This window comes from Etheostoma spectabile, chromosome 13 (assembly GCF_008692095.1).
Source record: "Etheostoma spectabile isolate EspeVRDwgs_2016 chromosome 13, UIUC_Espe_1.0, whole genome shotgun sequence".
Taxonomy (NCBI): Eukaryota; Metazoa; Chordata; class Actinopteri; order Perciformes; family Percidae; genus Etheostoma; species Etheostoma spectabile.
In genome coordinates, this window is record NC_045745.1 from 22,841,424 (window position 1) to 22,850,219 (window position 8,796).

Consider the following 8,796-nt stretch of genomic DNA (forward strand, 5'->3'; position numbering starts at 1 on the left):
TGTGTGTGTGTGTGTGTATATGTGTGTGTGTGTGTGTGCAGTGCTGCCCAGATTATAGCCCACAGCTGTTGCACTCTCACCCCAGTCTGGCCAGTTACTATTAATTTATTCTAATAAAGACACGTGTGTGAGTGAATCTTAATTTATAAGATTGAGTGGATTTATTGACTCTTGTTCTCTACATGCTACAGTTACATTAGTTCCATGTGTTTTACACATCAAAGGGGAGATGAATACTTGAGAGGCAAATACGGCAAAGAGAATTCCTTGGTAAAAGAGATGGCTAAACAAAAGGCACATATCCTCTTTTGCACTCGGTCTTAGGGACAGACCACAAAATAACTGGGCAATTGCAGACCTGTGTGTTTAAAGAAAAACTTGAAATCAATCCCTCAAACAAGATGGGGACAAAATGATTCTTCTTACCTCCTAAACTCCACCACCTGAACTTCAAATCAAGGGCCATCATTAATGTCTGCTTCTTACTTCCTGTATGCTCAGTGTGCTTTTGCACTCATGTACATGTGGATTACCTCTAACTATACATTATAGTTTACTTACTTACTTACTAACTGTATTGCATTGAATAAAAACACATCACATGAAATTATGTCCATTTGTGAGGAACATTGTGCAAATGAACACTTTAGGGAAAAAAATAGGGATAGCATTAATATACAGGATTGTTAGGGATGCACACTTCCATTTACCACTTGTGTGTGATCACTCATTCCTGCTATGGAAAATGCAGTGGTTGCACTGTGAAGCATAGAGGAGCTACTTATTATTCTCACAAAAGTTCTGGTTGTGGAAAGTGGCAGAGAAAGTTTTTGATCTCTCAGTTAGTCAGCAACCACATGAAGTATAAGTTTGGGCATAGAAGGACAAGTTACTGGAATTAGGGGATGTTTTTCCTTACTCAGTCATTAGTGTGCACACTCACCTGTTGAATCATGTAAAGACTCACGGAAACTTTGGAAAAGTCTCACGCAGACCCTTTCCTTACTAACCCTGAAGATAACAAATCAGAAATAATTGCATTTCACATTTTTTACTTATGAGAACTTTATGAAAGTGCAGGACACATTTAGTCTACTGCCTGCCAATGCAATCACCAAATTAGCAGTTTTGGTCCATTCTATACCTGATGTGCCCTCATGATGGCACCAAATCCCAAACTTAAATACAGCCAAATAAGACTCACATCTACAGTATATAAATACACAAAGAGCAGACTTCATATAAGCCACTGCAGACTTACAAGATGCTAGCTCTCATCATCAAAGACACAGCTAAACAAAAAGCTGACATGGCTTTTCAAATCAGCTTGTATATCCTCTCTGCAAGATAAAAAAATATGGCGACATGATGATGACTACAGCAGCTTTAATGATCATTTTCATAATCTACTGGATGACTAACAGCCTTCCAGAGTCACTTGGCATCATCTGCTGACTTCACATGTGGGCTTCTTGGTTTATTGTAAAAAGAACACTTAAAGACCGTGCCAATCACTACCAGGCCCTGAAGAAATGGCATTGATATATGTTCTCCAATAGACCACGGCAGCCTTTGATTGCTTTTGTTCACCAGCTAATCAGAAACGCTGCTAATATACTCATATCCTATTTAAAGTGTTTACATTGTTTAGAGACACCCCACCCTCTATTTAATTAAAGGGTTTGACCACAAAGTAGTTGTTTGACACTATAGCTGTGTGTTCTCCACCAATATATTGTATTCATGTAGACAAATGTCTGTGAAGCAGCCACACATACGCACAAACATACTTTTCTCATTTGTATTTCAAGGTCATATCACTGTTTAAATGTTTTGACTGACCGTGAAGCTACTGAACGCACGGTGTTCTAATCTTCAATAGCAAACTCAAAATGTCCAAAAAGTCTCATCTGTTCTGCATCACAAGCAACAAAAACAACCGGCCTCTGCCCTGAGGTGTGCAGGGCCCTCTAGAGCTGTGAGTGAGCCATTCAGGACTCCCCCTGGGTAAATATTACAGGTCATTGCCGTTAAAATTTTTTCCTTTTCCTTGCAGGATGTCGTTATGCTGTTTTTGTAAAGCGTGTGTGTGTGTGTGTGTGTGTGTTGTTGAGCTATGATATTAGCATTGGAGCTTTCAGAGCCTAGAAGTTTAAATCCTTTTCTTACACTTTCTTTTCTAAGTGACAGTAACAGTTAGAAACACAAATCCAGAACATAAACCTTCCATAATTTGCCAATTTCTATATTTTTTAAATCCTGGTTATGTATACCAGTAGTTAAATATAGTTAAATCATATTTACATTTTACAAAAAAAACTTATCTCAAGGTCCACTCCCTAGATTTTTTACTGCTTTCAACCACACCACAAGGCCTCAAAAGTCTCCTCTGTTGTCATAGATACAGTACAGTAGCTCAGTTGTAATGACATATCATCTATGATATGTCATAGATGCATCTATACATCTATGACAACTGAGCTATCTTTGTGAAATGTAGTTGAAAGCATAATAAAGGTAACAAGTGGACCTTGAGATAATAATTTTTGTTAAACTGTTTCCAAGGTAAAGAAGCCACTTTCAGGCTATTTCTATTTCTATGGCTAAAATTTTGGTAACACTGGTATGATTGGAATTATTGGAAATTTACTTCAAATATTAATGCCACCTTTAGCTACGTTAAAGATAACTTCAATTAATTGTATGATTATAATACTCAACAAAGTATACAATGCCTGAACACCTGGGCCTTTACCCAAAGTTGAGTTTTACTTTTGAATCTCAACTGACAGTCTGATAATAATGTTTCTTACCAACATCAATAAATTTAACATGATAAGTATTAATATAAATGCATCTACCTAAGGGATTCTTAATTCATATGTAGGCTTTAGCTAGGTTGGAAACATTCAATGCTCCCATGTGTGTCCGATATGTTATTAAAGCTTCCTGTGTTTCTTTTGTTTTTTAAATCAGCTACCTGTACTTGGCAGAAAACACCGTAGCTTATTAAAAACCACACACATGAACAACGTCCATGCACATAATGAGACACACACACACACACACACACACACACACACACACACACACACACACACACACACACACACACACACACACACACACACACTCAGATGTGGCCAAATGAGCAAGCTGTGATCAGAAATGTTGGCCGTAGTTGCCAAGATTGGTGTTATACAGCTGTATGTTCCTGAATCTGCTGGTTTATGGTGCACTGTAGGTCACGCACTACATCTAAACACTGCCAGAGTAAAGAGTGGGTTTGCACGTACCCCCTTCACCTCAAACCTGCCACACACAGAGGAGTAAGAGGTCTGCCCACACACACTAAGCAGGGCACAACCCACATCAAAGTAGCTGCACTAATCCCACCAGGAAAGTGGGGATCTATAGGCCAAATCATGAAAGGAGGAAGAAATGCACGGAATAAAAAATAAATAAGAGCTATCTCCTAAACATTTACATCAGTAGTTAATGAGAGGCCAGGCATTTTTTCTATACTTTGTGTTTCTTAAAGTGACATCTAAAAGGACTGTTTGTCTTCAAAAAGATTAAAGATCAGTGAGTTCATGCTGAAATCGTGTCCAGTGAGAGGAAAAAGAAAAAGGGGATGGTACTATTGAATTACATTTTTTTTTCAAAGTAAGTATTGTTTCACCTCATGATAACCACTGGTTGTTGTCTAGCAAAAACTAAATGGATCATCTGAGCCTAAAGAAATAGGGAAATTTCAGTTGTGATAAATATTTCTAAGGCACAAACACAAAATGTGACTTTTGAAAAGTCCATACTGACACATTTCTGTCAATGTTCACATGGAATTTTTGTTCTTCAGTTAAGAAAAAGATATTTTTTTAATGATCAGAAAAAGGAGTTGACCAGGATTGTTAATAAAAAATAAATATGGGGGTTCCTTTCAAATCAATATTTCATTGCAATGTTTAGAAGCTGAGAAGACCTCCAACATATTGTGTATCCTGGTGAATCCTTTCTTCAAAACAGGGAGCTTAAAGGCACCTCTTTGATCTTTTTGTGTTCTTTGAAACAGTTCTGACGAACCCATAATTTTTGCAGTAAGCCCAAAAGCCCCTGAACCAACCTCAGTGCCTTTCAGGAGGTTCGAGCACTGTAAGGCTCACCGTGGGTTTGGTTCACAGAGGAGAACTGGGCAGCCACCTGGTGGGGCTGTGGGAGAGGGGAAATGGACTGTAATCAAACAAGCCACCACAGAAACACCAAGCGTTCACTGGGTTTACAAGGCAGTTACATCCAGTCGACCACTAACAATGAAAGAGGAAACACCTTTTTTCTCAGACATTCCGTGATGTCCTTTGTCTAAGAAATGTGTTTTACTCCTGGTGCCTTGCTATGAAATTTTAGCATCACCTTTGGTTCTCACATTGGTGACAGAAAATTAAAACATTAGAATTTCAAGAGAATGAGTTGAGAAATAGTATGCCTGTGTATGTATGGGGGTTGGATAAGCTAACACTGCTATATGACTTATACCTCAACATTTATATGAATTGTAAACTTCTGAACACAGTACCGACTAGGTCTGTTCTGATATAATTTGTCACATGCACACACTCAGACACTGGCCCTTTTGGTTTTGTCTGTGCTCTCTGTCTCCTTGGTAACATCCACATTATTCAGCCTTACGAGACCCATTAGCTTGACTACATTGTCCGTTGAGTCCAGTCTGGTTTTCTGGGAAAATTTCCATTACCCTGGTCAGCTGGAATTGTTGGGAGATGCCTGGGGGGAAAAAATTTGAAAGAGTAGAAGACAGAAATAGAACAGGTGAACAACGGTTAAGACAGGGGCATTGCCACTTGGGGTACAAGACCTTTCATTTCAGTGAATCTTTCTGAATGTTTTTCAGTCTTGGAGGCATCCCAACACTGAATACATGCTGAATGCATGACCTCAACATCAGTAGGAGTAGCTCCGATGCTGCATCATGAAGATTAATAATTAAAACTCGGGGAAATGATTTGGCAAGGACAAAGAGTGGCAACCAAATCTTAAAGTCAACATTTACTCCTGTACAAGGAGTCATAAGACATACTCCTTTGTGCACTGTAGCCACATTTAATGTCAAATCTAAAGTTGCAGTAAGTAATGTGCCCAAGATGCCAAGAATATGTCTGTTTACCAGGCAACGGCACAGTGTGGGCCTCGCTGGAGCATTTGTCTTAAAGGATTATGTCCAAATTTATGTCAAACAGACCGCTGACAGGTCCAGTGTGATTACAGACATTATTAACAAGCAATGATACAACTGCCCAGATACGCATAAATAATGACAAAGAATCCTACTTTTCTACAGATTTATAAATGGATCACTTATATGCTTGCTCAATCTTCGCATATGTATTAAGTTTAAAAAATAAAGAAAGAAAAATACCAAAGAAGAAACAGCTGTGTACAACCTCATGTCTTGCCCCAGAATGCACCACTATTAGCCTCTATCACCCCTCTGTTCCGTACAGCCATAACAGCAGTGCAGCAGGCCAGATGTGGGGAACATGGAGGTGCAGAAAGATCCTACCCAGCCCCCCAGAGATTTCCGGGTCCATTTGGTCCTCATGTTTCAGACCGGGCTGTCAACCCCAGTGCCAGGCTCCACATGACGGAGGACTGGCAGACAGGCTGCTGTCACTGGTCAAGCTCAGTGGTGGCTTGCGAAAATGATTCAGAGGGTGATTTGAGCGCATGTGTGCATGTGTGCGTGGACGCATACACAGTGTTCTGACATCTATTTTTATTATCTATTTCTATCCACAGTATTTTTTTTTAACATTCTTTCTTTGGCCATACAGCATTTCTTTCATTCTTTCCTTCACAACACAGGCCAGTGACATTCCTTTGGAGTTTATCTTCCTCTAGAGTCTTACAGCAATGAATTTACAGTATACTATAAATGTGTACAGTTTATACCATGCACATACAGACAAAGTCACAAGAGATTGATGTAAAGTAGCTGTTTCAAACTATGTAACCTGCAGTCTGCTTACATGCTACAGAGTGAACAGAAGAATATAATGTTAAACATGATTTCTTAAGATTGAGTCCTGAACGGTGTTTTGTTAAATTCTATATAAACACAACATCCCGTACTCCTGAACGTCGGATGAGTTCATTAAAATGTAAACTGGTTTCGTGGGACTTCAGTGATATGGACTAAATCCCCATTTCAGGTCATTCATGTCGTAATGGAAATTCCACTGTGATATTTACTTTAATAATGTATATTTCCATGTGTGCTGCTGAGACATATCTGTTGAAGTTTGTGCAATCAGTCACAGGGCAGAATTGGTCCATTCCTCTTGGGCTTTCCCCCCTGAAATGCGCAGAGAGAAAGATAGATGCATCCAGTCGTTTTAAGCCATTAAGAGGGTGAGCAAACACCCCCTCAAACCCCTTTAAAATGACAAGACCATCTCCATTCCCCTGCAAAAACACAAATAATCTCTACTGCTCTTCCTTACTTTCCTCATCTTTTGTCCTCCTGAATTCATTTGCAATACCTTGGAGATGATAATCCATAAAGTAGAAGCTGCTGTTGAAGTGTTTGCAAAGGGAGAAATGACATCTTATCTGCAGACACAGGATGCTGTGTTAATGGTTTCGAAATCATTCTGTTGAAACAAATTTAAAACAAGACAAATCTATGCAGCCAAAAATTGCAAATACAGGACTGTGGCATCTGGTGCAGCAGCATATACTGCATAAACTGTATTGTTGAGTTACCTGTGATGGGGGACAGCAGGACCTTGAATCATTTTTAAAGGACTGTGGAAGACACACACGCTTGCCTAGTAGGGAATTTCTCAAGAAGATTAATTTAAAGAGAGCTTGTAAGTATTAAGGTATGCAGGAGGCCATAGCCACCCAAATAGCCACTTCCTAAGCCTCTCTCATGTGGATAAGACATCAAAATGAGCTTACCTGCCAAATCTGTTAAATTAGGAGGCCACCAGTGGGGCAGACTTATTCCAGAGAACCACCATCTCCAAAATGTTGGCCTCTGCATCTATTTCACTCTGTCTATTTGTCTCTCCGAGATGAATTTTAGAATGAGCCCCCACCATCCACCCTTAGCATGCTGCAAAAGTGAATCAGATTGGCACAATAGGCTGCTGTTATCCTGAGTTTTACAGGTCAGACGTGAATGCTCAGCCCACCTGCTTTCTCTCTCACTTGCAGATTTTACACTTTCTCGATTTTCCCTCTCATTCTTGTATTCCCTCCAAACCCATTCCATGTTTTATCCCCGGACTCCTTTAGGAAACGCTGTGCGGATGAGGATCCAGAAAAGCTTCTAGTGGATGAAATATTGTTGCATTTTTGGAACATTACAACACAATTTTGACATGTTTGGATTGAGAGCACCACATGTGACATTGTAAAATGGAGAAATTACATTGCGCTGAGAGTTTTCATTGATTCCTTTTTGGGCACTCAGTCAAAGACTGGGGATTTACAACAAAGTTTTAGTTGGAAAAGCGACACAGTACTGCAAAAAACAAGTAAGGACAATACAAATAAAAGTTGATATTTTATTGGACATGGTAAAATACATTGCATAGAAAGAGTAAATTTGAGAAATGCACGACAACGAACACCTCCATGGAGCTGGTTGTCGTGCATTTCTCAAAGTTGACATTGCTCTACCTTATATCCTATGCTATTTACACTTATGCTTGTGCATGTGTGTGTGTGTGTGTGTGTGTGTGTGTGTGTGTCTCTCTCTCTCTTTCTCTCTCTCTCTCTCTTGGTCACACTCTGTGTCAGAAACCTGTCACCTGGCCAATAGTGTACAATCAGAAGACAAACAAACAAACAATAAAAAATAAAAAAAATACCTAAAAAATACCCTCTTACATACACTTGTAAGGACACTGACAATTTCAATCCCAAGCCCCAAACCGTAACCTGGACCATCACAATAACATCACAATGCCTAACCCTTAACCCTAAAGACCGTGACACACCAACTCTCTCAAAATATGCCAAAAATCTTTTAAATTGACCTTTGTCGATCTGAAATGAAGACATATTCAGCAACTGCATGGGACATTTATCACTTAAAATGCTTTCAGAAATAAGTTTTGGTGAGTAAAATATTGTAAATATGAGATCGTATTCTGAACAAGCCGCAGTCAGGCTTTGAATTTAACGCGTTTGTCCAATCAGCTGCCGGTTTTCATTTTTGGGTGACAATACAGATTAGCGCCGCCTGCTGTTATGAAGATGTATTACGTCTCGTTGCTTTGGTTCCGAGGCACTTTTTAAACCAACTCGGGGAGACTGATCAGTCCAACTGCCATTTCTGCCTAGGGTCGGCCGTCTGGTTGGTGTGTCAGGGGCATTACACCCAAACTAAACCCAACACATAGTACTATGTCTAACCTTGAGCCTCATGCCTTGTCATGACCCCAGTATTGCCTTTGAAAGAGTAAAAATTAAATCAAAAATGTCCTCACTTTCCGGGGCGACCTGTTGCTCACCCAGTAGAGTGTGCGCCCTATGTAGGCTGAGTTCTTGGCAGCGGCCCAGGTTTGAATCTGACCCGACCCGCTGCGTGTCGTTCCCCTTCTCTCTCCCCTTTCCTCTCTTTGAGCTGTCCTGTTGATTAAAAGCCATAAAAGCACAAAAAATCATCTTAAAAAATGTCCTCACTTTCCAAAAAATATCCACACTCCCAAGGTCTAAAGCTCAAACTGGTAGAAGAGAACACACACACACACACACACACACACACAC